We start from the raw sequence: 16,444 nt of genomic DNA, 5'->3' as shown, positions 1-16,444 counted from the left end.
GACTAGAAGGGGTCACAGACTTAGGCTCCAATCCTCTGTCTTTGATGATTTGCTAATATTGTGTGAGCAAATTTTACCAAAATAAAAAGTGGGTTTGGAAGGAGCCTGCAATCCTTCCAGGCATTTTCTTCTTCTTCCCTCCACCCAGCCGACTCTATGCAGTGTGAACCTGGAAATTCCCTTCCACGAAGGCTCCCCACTTCTGCAGCCTCTGGAGAGGCTCTGGCACTCTCGTGCTTTCTGCCTGGGTCAGGAGCTGCTGTGGGGAAGTGCTCACCAAAGCTCCTGTACCTGTTCTGTGGACTTGGCATTTCCCCTGGTACTGGTTTGAATAGGAATGACCCCTATAGACTTTGAGCACTTGCCCCAAAGGGAGTAACCTCATTAGGAGGTGTGACCTTGTTGGAGGGAGTGTGTCACTGTGGGGTGGGCTTCAAGGTCTCATATGCTCAAGCCATACCCAGTGAGGCAGGTTCCTTCGGCTGCCCGCAGCTCAAGATGTAAAACTCTCAGCTCCTCTCCAGTACCATGTCTGCCAGCATACTGTCATGTTTCCCGCCATGACGATAATACACGAGTCTCTGAACTGTAAGCCAGACTCCATTAAATGCTTTCGTTTCTAAGAGTTGTCATGGTAATGGTGTCTCTTCACAGCAATAGGAACCCTAACTAAGACGCCCATCAGAGAACCAAGACACACGGGGACCTGGTCTTCAATCCTCACTTTTGCGTCCAGTTCTAAAGCAGCGGCTATGGCCCATGCTGCTTGAAATCTACCTTAGAGAAAATGTAGCAGGCCAGAGATGTAGTTCATGGTGGACCACATGACAGCAGGCATGAAAACATATACACGCATGCCTGCAGGCACAACACACTTAGGTTTAAATCTAGAGTCTGTATAACAGAAAACAGTGTTTGTATAAGCCTGTTTCTTTCCATCTCTGCTTCGGTCTTTCTTTCTCTCCCTCTAGCCCCTTTCTGGGCACACAAGTAGTGGATTTGGGGTAAGCAGCATATAAGAACGATGAGCAGTGAAGAACATTCGATGTGACTAGACACATTTCCAGGGACCATGGTGGACGTTCAAATTGCTTGCCTCTGCATCACTGGACCATAACAACAGCTAATTTTAAGTCACAAACATAGCACATGCTTTAAAAAATGTATTTATTCGTATATACATACAAGGGCATAAGCAAGCCACAGTGCACATGTGGAGGTCAAAGGGCAACCTCTCTCCTTCCTCCATGTAGGATCTGGGGATCAAACTCGGGTCATCAGGCTTGCCAACAGGAACCTTGGCCAGCGGAGCCATCTCCCCATGCTTTACATGCATGAGGTAAATCACGCACATAATACGATATGAATATTTACTTGCAAGAAACAGCTTCGCTCTTCCTTGATTTCTCAAGTTAAAGAAAATTTCAAGTATAGCTCCGTGCACACCAAAGAATAGGTCATCCTGACTGCGCTGCAATCTTCATTCTTTGTTTTCATGGTGGGTTTTATTCTTGTTTTTTCCTTTGAGACAATGTAGGCAGGGCTGCTCTGGAAGTCTCCACCTCTTTTCCTCAGTTTCCCTCAAGCTGAGATTTCAGGTGTGTGCCACACCGCTCAGGTTGAAGGCCCCTCAAGCTGTCTTCCCAGTACTTTGGGGGTTCACCAAGGTCGAACTAATTTTGGTGGCACTTGCATATGACTTTGGAACTGTGGCAGCTGGTGGCTGGAATGGTTCTAATGAGTTTCCGCTCATGACAGTCACTCCCTTGTGTGTTCCCTTTCCACTCAAACTGGGGCTGGTCTCTGTGGACGGTGAAAGCCTGTGGAAGTGACCGTGTGTGGTTTCCAAGACTAGGGCAGGAGAGACACCCAGCATTCTCTGCCTTGCACTCCTGAGCCGCTCACTCTAAGGAAAGCCAGCTGCTAGGGTGTTTGGGGGACACCAGCTGCTCCATGGAGAAACCTCCCAGCAGCAGCCAGTTCCATCAGGCCAGCCATATGAAGATGGTACCCAAAGAACAGGCTCTCCAGCCACAGCTGGGCCCTCAGCTTCTTGTAGCCCACACCATTCAACATCTGATAGACCCTCGCAACAGATATTGAGACAACACTGCCCGCCACCCCACTCTAGAATTCCTGAAGCATACAAATCATGACAAATAAAAATGATCATTGGCTATTTTAAGTTATGATGAATAGAATGACTACTTTCAGAATCTAAGAAACATTACCCAAAAAAGGTGTCACGGTAGCAGTATGACAGAAGTAATTTTGCATGACGCCCACCTTGGTTTGCAACTGGCTCATTTTCTTCACTTTTATCTTATTCTTCGTGGTTCCTAATGCCTAGATACATTTCCAGATATTGAAAATAAGTATAGTTAGGGCTGGAGAGACAGTTCAGAGGGTAAGGGCCCTTGTTGCTCTTGAAAAGGACCTGGGCTCAATTCTCAGCACTCATATGGTGGCTCACAACCATCCATAACTCCAGTTCCAGGAGATCCGACACCCTGTTCTGACCTCTGTGGGCACAAGGAACACACAGACATACATGAGGGGAAATGCTCATACACATAAAATAAGATAAAGGAGTCTTTAAAAGAAATAAGCACAATTACATTTCCAGTTCAAGGATTGAGCTTGGAAATGATAAACAATCACCTTCATGAAGCCTTCGTCAGGTTAAGGTCAGAAATGGGCACCCTCATAAGTCTGAAGGGATGCGTACCTCTTCAAACCTCTTCGCCATCAAAGGTAATTGACAGGTGGCTGCTGTGACTGAGGAGCAGAGGTCAGGAAATACACAGGCCGACATTTCAGTGTCTGAATTCCATTCCCAACTCTTAGGAATCCAGCCTTACTCGAGAACGAGAACCATCCAGGCCTTTGGAGGAAGTGATTGAGGTAATGAACCTTCTCAAGAAGGCAGGACAACCCAAAGGACAAATATCTCATGTTCTCCCTCATCTCAGGTTCCTACTTCCAGATCTTCAGATGTGAGTGTGCAACGCGGACTAACTGCAGAAGCCAAGCAAGGGAAAAGAGACTGTGGTAGGGTGGGGGACGCAAAAGAGGACGAGCAGGGGAGGAAACGGGCGAGGAGTAATTAGAAGAGGAAAAGGTCACCACAGAAGGAGAGGGAGAGAGTAGGGTAAAATAACAAGGCTGCACAGTGGTAATGCACGCCTTTAATCCCAGCATTTAGGAGGCAGAGGCAGAGGCAGGTGGATCTCTGTGAGTTCAAGGCCAGCCTAGTCTACAAAGCGAGTTCCAGGACAGCCAGAGCTGTTACACAGAGAAAGCCTGTCCTGAAAAAAAAAAAAAAAACAAAAAAAACAAAAATAAAAACAGCAAGAATGCCTGAAAAAGTTAAAATAAATCATACTATTATCTATTTACCTAAAATTAAATAAAATACATATAAGTATGTGTATCCATATATAGTTTAAACAAAAATTTTCTACCTGGATCAGCAATGTTCCCTGCAAAAACCCTAAGACTATCTAGACTCCCAGTGCCAGGCACGGTAATTACCCTTACATGTTTTTAGTTAGGAAAATCCAAGAGACTCTCAAAACATATGGGTTATTGCTGTTGTCCTTGGTCGCCTCCTAGAAGTTGAAGATAAGCCCCTATTGTTGAAGACATCACACACTATGTACACAGGAACTGAAGGGTTCAAGCTGGATCTGCATGTAAAGATCCTTCTTGAAGACTAGATTGGATGGTACCTGAAAATGCCACGTAGGCTTTCAAGGTAAGCCACCAATAGTCCTACCCAGCTAAACACCTATAAACTACAAAGACCAGCATGGCATAGTAACCTTAAGGGCACAGTAATCATCCTCGTATCCTGGTGGTAGCCAACAGCTCTCTAATTGAACTTAAAGTCTGCTCAATGAGAGGGAAATCATGTCCAGTGCCGAATGCTTAGCCAACTCTGAAGCCAGCGAGGTCATGATTATGGAAGAGAACCTGTGACCCCCCACTATACAAACCCAGCACAATCCCTAACTATACTCTAAACTTTAATCTATTCTTCCACCTTCACACAAGTGTAGTTTTCACTCCTCAATAAAGAAGCTTCTCACTGCAACAGATGGAGACCATTTCAGAAAACACAACCAATCAACATATAGAGAACAAATGATCAAGTGGTGCTCGACCCCACAGAACCCATTTACCACACGACTCCTGCCCTGCAGGTTCAGGGAACATTGTGGAGGATGGGGTGGAGAGACTTTAAGAGCCAGAGGAGAAGATTTTTACTGTGAGATCTCATCTCCTAGAAATGTCAGAGAAGCTACACCTGCGAAGTCTCACTAACATGGCTGCCTAAACAAGATCTGAGCAAGGATGACAGCAATAGACATCCTAACATAGAAAGGGAGCAATCCCATGGGACCCCAACCACAGACAAAGAACTACAGACAACTAAGAAATGCTGAGAGCCAGGGAAAACACCCTTCCCTGGGGAAGCACCCCCCACTTGTTTGTTTTTGAAGATGGTATTTCCTGGGTAGCCCTGGCTGTACTAGAACTCTCTCTCTCTCTCTCTCTCTCTCTCTCTCTCTCTCTCTCTCTCTCTCTCTCTCTCTCTCTCTCTCTCTCTCTCTCTCTCTCTCTCTCTCTCTCTCTCTCTAGTGTTGAACTCAGCAATGTGCCTGGCTCTGCTTCCCAAGTTGTGGGATTAAAAGTCTGCACCAACACCACCTGGCTTTAAGTTTGTCACCTGACCTTAAGCTTGTATTAAAAAAAAAAAATAATGTGTGGAGAGCTTGCATTTACCATGAAAATGGTTTCATAAACCTTAATTCAGAAAAAACAACTTTCTTTGGGGGCTTTAAGTATTATTCTTCTTTTTCTTCCCTCCAGACAAGAGAAATGGTTGGTCAAATTATACATATAGGATCTTCATAGTCATGGTCATCAAATATGCATATACATGAAAGGGTAGGCAGTGTGCTTGTGCATGGGGCAGGACACTCTGTCTTGGTCCCCCTCCCCCTCCCCCTCCCCTTCTCCAGTAGGCACACAGGCAATGCTTTAACACTTTGCAAGAATAAGGAGATTCAAAGATAGCAAGGGATTCACCCGAAAAGCAGAAAATCCAATGTAAGGGCCCACAGTTGTGAGCCTGTTCTACCTTGACTGGAGGTCAGAGGGTTTGAGCTTATTTTTGCTCTCTCAAAACTGTTGACAACCGGTGTGACTACAAACGAGAGATTCTGACCTGGGGTATGGTTAATTAGTATTTTGGGCATAGAGGCAGATCCACTCCACCTGGATCAAAGGTAGGAGAATTTAAGTCTATTCCTTATATCATATTAATGAAGTCTGTTGCCCCTCCCCTCGGCTTTTGGAGTGAAGTATATAAACGTGTGGAAAATAAATGAGGCGGATTCAGTATTCACTGGATGTCCCTCACGATGCTGTTCTATGCTTTTGCCTCTTATTTTTCTTCCTGTTCCTTTTGCTTAATTCCTCACTCTCCTATCCTGGAACACACAAGTTAAGTAGAAGCTGGTCTTCGACAAGCCAAGACTAGGACCACATGTTCAGAGTCCCAGTTCAAGTATAAACTTGGGGACTGGTTCCCAAGACCACTCTAACTTCTCATAACCGTAAGTTCAACGACTCCCAAGCTGAGTGATTCACTAGATGGCAGCTATTGTGCTTACAGTTTACAGCAAGGCCCCCTCCACGTGAAAACCTCCAAGGGGGAAAAACTCACAGTTCCATATGCAAAACATCCTGGCATCCTGTAATAGGAGACTGCTCACTTCCCAGCCACCCAGACACAAATAGTCACACAAAAACTAGATTACAAGAATGGCCAATAGCTCAGGCTTCTTATTAACTAACTCTTACGTATTAAATTAACCCATTTCTATTAATCTATGTATCATCATGAGACTGTGGCTTACTAGTAAGGATCTGGTGTCTGTCTCCTTCAGCAGCTACATAGTGTCTCTCTGACTCCACCTACTTTCTCTATATATCTCTGTTTGGATTTCCCACCTGGCTTTACTTTGCTAAGCCATTGACTGAAACAGCTTTATTCATTAGCCAATAAAAGAAACACATGTACAGAGTACATCATCTCCCCTTTTCTGTCTATTTAAAAAGGAAGGTTTTAACTTTAACATAGTAAAATTACATATACCAAACAGTTATCAAACAAGAATTAAAATTACAATATTTAGTCTGTTTACATTTGGCAAATTACTCTATTATTTATCCTATCTTTGTGAGTCTGAAGTTTTATATTTATCTTTTAACATAACTAAGGAAAACTATAATTATCTGTCTTCAACTATTTAAAAACCCCAGAAAGATGTAATATTACCTAAGTAAACAGGAAATGCATTATAAGTAACTTCCAAAGTTCTAGAATTGACAGAGATACTCAAACTTCTTCTGTAACATTGGGGCATCCATCTTCAGCCTACAGGAATATAGCATCTGGCAGACTTTTCCATCAAGCAGGAAATTTGAAGATCTGTTTTGCCTTGTACTGGCAAAGTTCATCAGTTGCTTTCTTCTGTGTCCAGCAGAATGTCTGCCATACTCTTTCATGAAGCAGGAACCCTAAAGGACCATCCTGTCTTTTACAGCAAGTTCAGCAGTCACTTTTCTGTGGGTCCTACATGTCCAGTTCATAGAGCATACCATAAAACAGTCCAGGCAAGAGTAGTTTCTTTTCCAAATGGCTAACAAACTCCATAAGGACCCTCTTTGATGCCTATCATCCTCTTGAAGTAATTGGTATTGCCAGAAGCAGACATGTCTCATTGTGGAGAAAAGTCTAAGTTCTTAAAACCTTTTAAATGTCATATTCTGTAAGTCTTTGAAGTGTTGAAGATTATCTATCTAACTGAAATATATCTCTCTATACCTAGAAAACCTAACTAACACAATTACAAGTTTGACTATTATATATAACTATCTATTAATCTGTGATTTTTAATCATACATTACATTTTTATTTTTACTTTATGAGCATTGGTGTTTTACCTGCATGTATGTCTAAGGGAATCAGAGCCATGGGAACTGGAGTTACAGACATAACTCCATGTAAGTGGCCAACTGGGTTCTGGGGATTTAATCTGGGTCCTCTGGAACAGCAGCCAGTGATCTTAACCACTGAGCCATCTCTCCAGCCCTATATATTACATTTTTAATGAGCTCTCTAAACATACCTTAAACAAGAGAAGAAATACATATATCAAAATTAACTTTAAATTTGATCAATAACCAAGATCCATACCGATGCAAAGTATTCATCTCTATATCATATCCTCGTTTTTTTTAGAAATTTACTATGACCATTAATCACTTATAATCATCAACCCTTTTAAAGTAAAACTAAGCATTTATAAACAATCATTTTGGGAATTTGGGTGTAGTTTTCTTCAAACTGCTTCCTGCTTTTGTTGGATGAAGTATTTTTAGGGTTCACAGAGACCTTTGTGGGGGGTCTTATTCCATCAGACCACATTAGTCTAGAAGGAATTCACAGGTTCTCATCTTCCATGGAAACAAAAGCAGAACCTCTTTTCCAAATAACATATCCTTAGACTCAAATTTTGAAGTCAAGATACTTTAAAAAAATATATGTTGGTTTAGCTTAGCAGCCCATACAATGAAATGTCTCTCTGTAGTGAGTGTAGAGGCCCAAAAATGTGAGCCTATTTCCACCTTGTCTGACAGAGAGTTTGGAGGTTTCTTAAATGATCAACAAACGTAGTTGCAAGTCCCAACTCAGAATATGAGTGGTTGGTTCTTTAAGACTAAAATAGCTCATTCAAGTAGGTCCATGCCATCCTGACAGGTGGTCAGGATATGCAAATGTACTTCTGCTCCTTCTTTAGTAACTATGAGGCCATTGGGGAAGGACAGCCTTAAGGATATGTGATCTAGAACAGTTTTGCTACCTAGCAGAATGCTAATGATTTGATGTCTCAGAGTGATAAAGCAATTGACTGTGTGAGTTATCCTTTGTATCACTTTATTAAAGTCTTTTGTTACCTTCTTTCCCCATACCCCTATCTATGTTGGGAATAAAAGTTGTGGAAAAATGAACACAGCAGATTTCAGTAATCATTGGAATACCCTCCCAGTATTATTCTATAATTTCTGTCTTATTATCTTTATGCATCTTCATATTCTTTACTTATTTTTCTAAAATTTCCATGCCCCTACCCTGGTAAGAGGTGATATTGTCAAGGCTGATCCTCGACAAGTTAGCTCATTTACAGTCAAAAAATTCAAAGAAAACACAATGTATACATAATCCTGACTCTGTGTATTTTCCATCTTTACATGGCTTTTTTCTCTATTACTTTTTAATATTTATTATCTTTCTCCCTTAATCTATGTCTATCTGTACTTTTTTATATTACTCTTAACTATCTATACTCTTTTCCCTTTCTCTTAAGCCTACATTTTTTAAACAGACTGTGACTCGTTTAGAGGTCTTTTATATCTGAATCTGTCCTATTGTGTATCTGAAATCCTTTCTGACAAGAAGCATTTTTTAAAATGGTAAGCAGTGTGGTTGTAGCAGCTCTGGATGCTGGCTTTGTCTCTCTCAGCCTTTCAATATAGCAGAGGTATGTTTATCGCCAGCTCTGAGAGCCATGTTAACCACTGCAGCTTCAGGGACACAGTGGGTCTATACTGCTACCATTAAGCGACTTGTAGCACTCTGCTTACAAACCCCATTTAAGTGCAGGAGTTCATGAAAGAGCCAGAGTTTGTTTTACCAGCACAAACCAGGAAGCCACCATTTTTCAAAGAAGCCGCACAGTTTTTTCTGCTAATGCTGAGTCAAGAAGCTTTCTCTTAGAGGAGCCGCCCCTCTGCTCACTGCCAGAAAACAGAGCCTATCTGAAAAAAAATGTGGCTACCAAGAAGCTGCTCTTAACTCTGTTCTTTTAGAATTTCTTCCCAAACTCTCTCAGTTTTTATGTGGATGTAGCTGCCCCATGCTGGTGCCATTTGTAGGCATACCACACTAGCCCAGAATGGAGTATAATAAAGGTTTATTTACCTAGGGGTAAACTCGCAGAAAGGGTAGCAACGATCTGCAGTGTTATCATTTATAAAAACGTGATGAGGAGACTGGTCCCTAGTGGCCTTGGCGGGTCCCCTGGCAGGTGGCCTGAGGCCTCGGCAGGAGACATACAGATAGATACACCATGCAGAGAGAGCTGGAATATAGAATTTATTTAATGGGTTATGTAGAGGAAAGAGAAGAGGAAGGGGAGAAGAGAGAGAGGCAGAAGCTGCTTCTCCAGAAGAAGAGCAGACAGAGAGACAGAGAGAGAAAGGGGGAAGAGAGAGTAGGGATCCACTTGCCTTGGTGGAAAAGGGAGGTTGGAAGTGGGTGGGGCTTGTCTCTAAAAGGGACAGAGCACCCAGGTGACAGATCAGGCCAGCAGATTACATTCCCATCTTTTCCTTATAATAAAAAGGTGGGAGTTAGGTATAGCAGGTTGAAGGAATTGGGACAGCAGATTCTCAAGACTGCTTCCTGATTATTTATGGATGTTGAAGTCTTTCTTCGAGGGGGCCTGAGATAGTACATGAAACCATGCCCAAAGTGGGCCCATATATTAACGGCTATTGGCCGAAGGAGTTCCCACAGCAACATCATTTGACAGTCTTGGATAATATTAAACGGTTTTTGAAATAATGTGTGACAGTACGATGTATCAAAAGACAAGGGATGGGAAGCAACCTAAATGCCCCTCAAATGAAGAATGGATAAGGAAAATGTGGTCCATTTACACAATGGAGCACTACACAGCTGAAAAAAATAATCTTGAATTTTGCAGGAAAATGGATGGAGCTAGAAAACATTATTTTGAATGAGGTAACCCAGACACAGAAAGACAATCATCACATGCACTCACTCATAGGTGGTTTTTAAACATAAAGCATAGAAAAAAAGCCTACAAACCACAATCCCAGAGAACTTAGACAACAATGAGGACACTAAGAGAGACTTACATAGATCTAATCTACATGGGAAAGTAGGAAGTAGAAAAAGACAAGAGATCTCCTGAGTAAATTGGGAGCATATGGACCTTGGTGGAGGGTTGAAGCAGGGAGGGGAGAGGCAGGGAGAGGAGCAGAGAAAAATGTAGAGCTTAACAAATATCAATAAAAAAATGACAAGGGGTGTCTCAGAGTATTAGTGTCTCAGGTTGCTTAAGTCTTGTAAGAATGGCTGGCTCCTCGGATACTGACCTCAGTCTGTAATCCCTTCAGGGGTCAGATCTCCCACAGTAAGTTACACTATCTGGCATTACCCAAATCCTTTTAGCAAACAGCCCTCTTATCAGAAGGTCATCCCAAGAGTTTAGAGAAGCCTCCCGGGAGCTGAAGACAAAGGTTTAAAATTCTTTATTGCACAATCTACTTTCTCTGCAATCCACCGATGCTATGGGTGCCCTGTGAGCCATCACACTGGATTTATGTGGGTTTCTATAACCACATGATTCTAAGAAAGAGTCAATTTGATGGCAAAACATAACTGGGAAATGGAAACTGAGCATCCCAGAAGGGAAAGGAAAGGTAGAGGGAAACACATTGGTGAATTCTGTGAAGAACAAAACAGAGTAAGTTTTAAGTATAGAGAAGTCAGATCTAGTGTTTTTCTCTATGCTTCAAGTGTAGAAGGAACGTGCTAGCTGGAGTCCTTTTGTTGCTGGCTCCAATCCTGTCCTTTGGTTGATTACAGTGAGGATACCTAGTCCAAGTTCAATTGGTTCAACTGAGGGTGAAGACTCTGAAAAGCCAACCAAATTTTCTTCTATCAAGTTGCATTGCCCGTGAGGTAATGTTACGACGACGACGGTTGGCTTGCAGCTTGTGCAATCGGTGTAGGTTCACCTCTGTGCTCACTTTTTATCTTTGCTATTGGCAGTTGTAAAAACGACTCCACCACATGAGGACAAAGTTCAATGGGAAGGAAGCCAAGGCATATCATTTAGAGGTGGCAGAGCGGGAAGGAAGGCAGATATGGAGTGCTGACAGCTTAGAAGACACACGGTGTTTCTCCACAAGACCAGGACTTCGGCAGAAGCCCGGGGAAAGGGGAGAGTAGAACAGTTTGGGGGAGGGGTAGAGAGTGGCGGAAATGCTGGGGCAGTGTGGAGCGCTTTACCTAACAGCGTGCCTTTGCCACAACGGAGCTGACTTCAGGGAGGCCCTAGCACATTTCTCTTCTCCCCAATTCTAGGTCCACTCTCTGCCCCTTTGAGGATTTCATTTCTCCTCCAGTCTTCCAAGGAAAATAGTGGGGATCTGGACTGCACCTCAAAGGCTCACGCGTTGACAGCTTGTATCCAGAGGGTGGCGCTGTTGCGAGGCTGTAGAAAATTTAGAAGGGAGAATAGAGTTTTCAACTCCTGGCAGAGCTTAGGTTATGACAGGGCAAAGCAGCACATCAACCCTAAGGAATGGGGTAGGTCCAGAGGGTATTAGTCCGTGCTCTGTGATGCTGTAATCGAGCTTTGTGGTTTGTCATGAGATGCACAACCAGAGAAGAGTCCAACATAACATAAAGGCACACGTCAACGATGGGAAGTGGACAGGGGAATCTGGAGCAAAAAGGAAAGAGAGGAAATGAAGAGAAAGAGGAGGGTGAGGGGAGGAAAGAGGAGAAAGCCACAGTGTTATTATAACCTAGGAATAGACTTTTCAGTCTCTGACATCAAAAGGTCAGCCATCAGGTACCTAGAGAGACACAAATGAAAGCCAGCAGTTCCAATAAAAGTCCTTCAAGTTCCTGAGAAGTAACTTAGGCTTCACTACCGTCTCTAGCCGCGTGTCAGAGAACCTATCTGCAGCCAAGCTAGTGGGTGACTCATAAAATGTAAGCATTAACCTCCAGAATGAGTGACTTCTAAAGCCAAAGAAAAGCAAGTAACTGGGGGTTGGGAGGATGGACTCCAGAGTCAAAAAAAAAAAAAAAAAAAAAAAAAAAAAAGTAAGGAGTCCAAAGACTGGCGGGGATGTGTTCGGAGGTAGAGCATTTCCCCAGCATGCTCCAAGCACAAGCACAACAGAGGGCTGGTTAATAGGAAGAACACCAGGCTACTGGGCACGGTGGTTCATGCCTGTGGTTTCAATACTTAGGAAACAGATGCAGGAGGATCAAGAGTCCAGACTATGAAATTAAAAAGCTTTTACAAAGCAAAGGCAATATTCAATCTAGTGAAAAGACAGCCTGCAGAATGGGAGAAAATCTTTGCCAGTATACATCTGATATACAAATACTTCAAATATACAAAGAACTAAAAAAAAAAAATGAAAACAAGCAAAACAAAAAAACTGAATAGCAAGAAAACAAATACCTCAATTTGTTTGGACTTGAACAGAGAGTTCCCAAAAGAAATACAAATGGCTAATACTTTTTTTAAAAGTGTTTAGCATCCTTCATCATCAGGTAAATGCAAACCAAAATTACTCCATTTCATCCTAGTAAGGCTCCATCTCACCCTCGTAAGAACAGCAATAAAAAAACAAATGACAAAGGATACTGGCAAGGGTGGGGGAGGGAAGAGAACCCGAATTCACTATCAGTGGATGAATAACTCATGCGGTCACTGTGAAAATCAGTGTGGAGGTTGCTCAAAAAGCTAAAACCCAAACTAGGATATGAGCCAGCCATACCATTCCTGGGCATGTACCGTGCGTGGCAGAGTTACCTGCACACCCATGCTCATTGCTGCTGTCCACGATATCCAGGAAATGCTGTCAGCCTAGATATTCATCCATTGGTGACTGGATAATGAAAATATGGCACAGAAACACAACTGAGGTTTATTCAGTTGTAAAGAAAAAATTATAAAATCGGCAGGAACTGAACCGGATTGGACAATATTCTACTGAGTGCGGTAACCCGGGTCTGAGAGACAAATGTTGTATGTTCTCTCTCGATTGCGGATCATCGATTTAAGTTTTCAGATTTTTGTGTTTAAGTTGATGCCATGTCCGTGGAGGCCCGGAAGGAAGGAGGGAGCCGTAAGGTATAGGAGTGAGAGGTGAGGACGGAGGCGGGGGAATCGGGAACCGAGTGATATGGAAGCAGAGGGGTGAGAAAGGGTTAAATAAGTAAATAAAGAAAGGAGAGGGTGGGCGGTTATGCTTGCTGAGTAATTATCAAAGTCAGGATTTTAACCTCGCGGGGTCCTGGAGGCTGAGGTCTTCTTTGTTTTCTTTCCTAAGAACAGTTCTCTGGTCCTTGAGAGGTGCTTCAGAACACACATTTGCGACAGTCTGTCCTTCTTTAGGCAGATGTCTGGGAGACAGATGTGGCCTATGGAGAGAGGACTGGAATGGACTAAGGAAGGCCGCCTTGTCCTAGATGCTATGGAGTCAACGAAGAGAGTCTGTGCTGCTTGAGATGGAGTTTCACCCCCGGCAGAATGAATATTTGATACAGAGATCAGTTTCAGGTACACAAAACTTAAGTAAGCTGTGACCCTCAACGGAGAGGCTGGTTCAGCTGGTAAAGTGCTGGCTGTGGCTTGAGGACATGAGTTTGGCTCTCCAGCTCCCACGTAAACAAGCACCGTGCAGGAAAACAAACAAGGAAATCAGGGTCTTTGGCTTCAACCCTGAAACCCAACAAACAGGCTCCACAAGAGTCGTCATTCTGACAGAGCTCTTGAGTTCTAGGTGTGACCTCAGGCAAACACTTAATGAGCTGGAGCCTCAGTTTCCTCAGCTATAAAAGGAGTTGTAAGAATCCTTCTCTTCAACCATTGGGCAGATGCAATGGCTCAAGAGATCAAAGCATTCGCCACACCAGCCTAAAACTGCAGTCTGATCCTGGATCCATAGTGAAATGGGGACTGACTCCTGACTCTTCTGCCGCTGCGTGTGCCAGGACACACACCCCACACACCACACACACACACACACACACACACACACACACACACACACACACGCAACAAAACAATAGAATAATAGTAATGTAGTTATAATAATAATGATGATAATAAAAACTCAAAAAGAAAGAGAAAGAAAGCAGCCTTTTAGGGGATACTGAGGGTTAAATGATGTGTGTAGAGGGCCCCAGCACAAGAGAGTTGCTGGGGAAATGAGAGGCAGCCTCTGCACAGGGCATGCCTGTGGTGGCCCCAGAGAGGGAGGAGGAAAGCTTGTATACCTAAAGAGCTGTTTTCCAAGCATATCTTGTGGCAAATGCGCAGGTCTTAGCAGCTGTTACACAACAGGTTACATAAGCACTCTGGGGAAGCTAACTCCGCTTGAGGGCTGAGATTCAACAGCAGTCTGCTGTCGTTCAGAGGGAAACCACTGGCCTCTCACTTGGTTCCTACTGCTCACAACGTGCCCTGGCCCAGCATCACCACTGCTGGAGCCTGCTGGAGGTGCACTCCCCTACCAGTGAGCACACTCCAGGTGTGCCCGCAGCCCTTGGCACTGTTGACAGAGCTCCGGGTAATTTTATGCACGCAGGTTTGAGTATTGGTGACATCTCTCCTTTCCTTCCTAAATTAGAGGCCAAAGCCATTGAATATAAACACAACAAGGCACTAAAAAGACTGCTATGCATTCAGAGTTAACTTGGCAGGAAGGTAAGCATGGTTTTCGGTTGTGTTTTGGGGGAACAGACTTTCATCATACATGCTAAGCTCGTGCCTCTGCCTCCCAGGATGGGATTGCAGGTGAGCCCCACTGCCATTCTGTATGTCTAACCAGGGATCAGAACGGCTTTGTTTTGTTGGTAGTTATGTTGCAGGGAAACCCATGGCTGCCAGAATACTGGGCTACATCCTGTGACTCTAGACACCATCCCTAGACGAGGACAAAGCCTCTGACTCGGTGAATCTGCCAAATTCACAGACTTAAAACTGGAACCACAGTACCTCTGTGGCAGACTTGTTCACTTGGCTGAGACCACAGCATTCATTTATGCTGCTGTATATTGTAGTTTTAACTTTCTGAAAACTTATTTGTGCACACATGCAAACACACACACACACACACACACACACACACACCCCGCGATACATGTGTGGAAACAGAGGACACCTCTCTGGAGTCTACTCAATATATTCTCTCCTGCCCCCTTGTGGGATCTGGGGAGGAACCAGTTTGTCAGGCAATGACAGAAGTGCCTTTACCCTCTGAGCATCTCACTGGTCCCCAATTCTTTCAGAAGGCTGAGTGGCATCCCTCTGTATGCGTTCATCCCATATATCCCATCTCCTTGTCTTGGTTATTCTGAGCAATGCAGCCATGAACATGGGAGTGTGGACAGCTCTTCAATATTCTAGTTTCCATGGTGGCTCAGGTCTGTAATCCCAGCACTCAGGAGAATGAGGCAGGACTATGCAAGTTCAAGGCCAGCTTGGGCTGTATAGTGTGACCTCGTCTTAAATAAAGTAGTGAATGGTTTCCAGTACAGAGTAGGCTAGAAGAGGAATCACTCGCCATAGTACCTACCTTGTTCCCACCTGGTTTTCACCACTGAGTGTACTGTATGGGCTGGGTACTTCCCTGCCATTCTTAACCTCTTGAAAGCGTTTGATCTTGGAAAATTGGTTTTGTAAAATGCTTTTCCTGCATACATTGGTATGATCATGTTATTTCGTCTTCTATTATATGTTAATTTTGTCATGTATATGTGTATGTCTTATCATCTCCGTGAACTGACTCATTTGATGCCCCAGGGAGCAACCCTTCTTGGCTATAGTGTGTGGCCTCCTTACGTGCAGCTGCATTTGGCCTGGAACTTTCACAGATGATTTTTAAAGGATTACACAAGGCACTTTTTTTGTATTTTGCAAAAATTAAAAAAAGATGAAAAGAAAGGAAGTCTGAACAGCTATAACTAACAGGGCTATTGAGTTAATAGAAATAGAGCCAGATGATGTCACTGGTGAGCACTCCCAAATATTTAAAACATTACTAATGCTAACCCTTCTCAACCTCTTCCAGAAACACAAAGAAAAAAATTTCAAACTCCTTTCACGTGGCCAACATTACCCAGAACCAAAGTCAAAGGTATCTAAAGAAAAAGAAATCGACAGACTGGTATTCCTAGTCTATAGATAAACTAGTAAGGTGTCAGGATTTTTAAACTTTTAAATGCTGGTCTTGAATTTGCTCTGCAGCTGTGTAGCCAGTTATGTCGTTGTACTCCTGACCACCTGTTTCTCAAGGGCCAGGACCCCAGGTGTCCCCACAGTGCCTCCTGCCTGCTTCTCAAGTGCCGGGACCCCAGGTGTCCCCACCGTGCCTAGTGTCATCCGTTTTACTTCTGTGACACCATCTGTAATGTCTGTTCCTTTATCTCTCATTTTATCTTATTCTCTTTTCCCTCCAGTAAATCGATCTAAAGTTACCTTTGTTGACCTTTTCAGAAATCAACTCTTAAATTTGTAAATCTTTTATT

The sequence above is a fragment of the Arvicola amphibius genome, chromosome 10, assembly GCF_903992535.2.
Source record: "Arvicola amphibius chromosome 10, mArvAmp1.2, whole genome shotgun sequence".
NCBI classification, from domain to species: domain Eukaryota; kingdom Metazoa; phylum Chordata; class Mammalia; order Rodentia; family Cricetidae; genus Arvicola; species Arvicola amphibius.
This window is presented reverse-complemented; position numbering follows the sequence as displayed.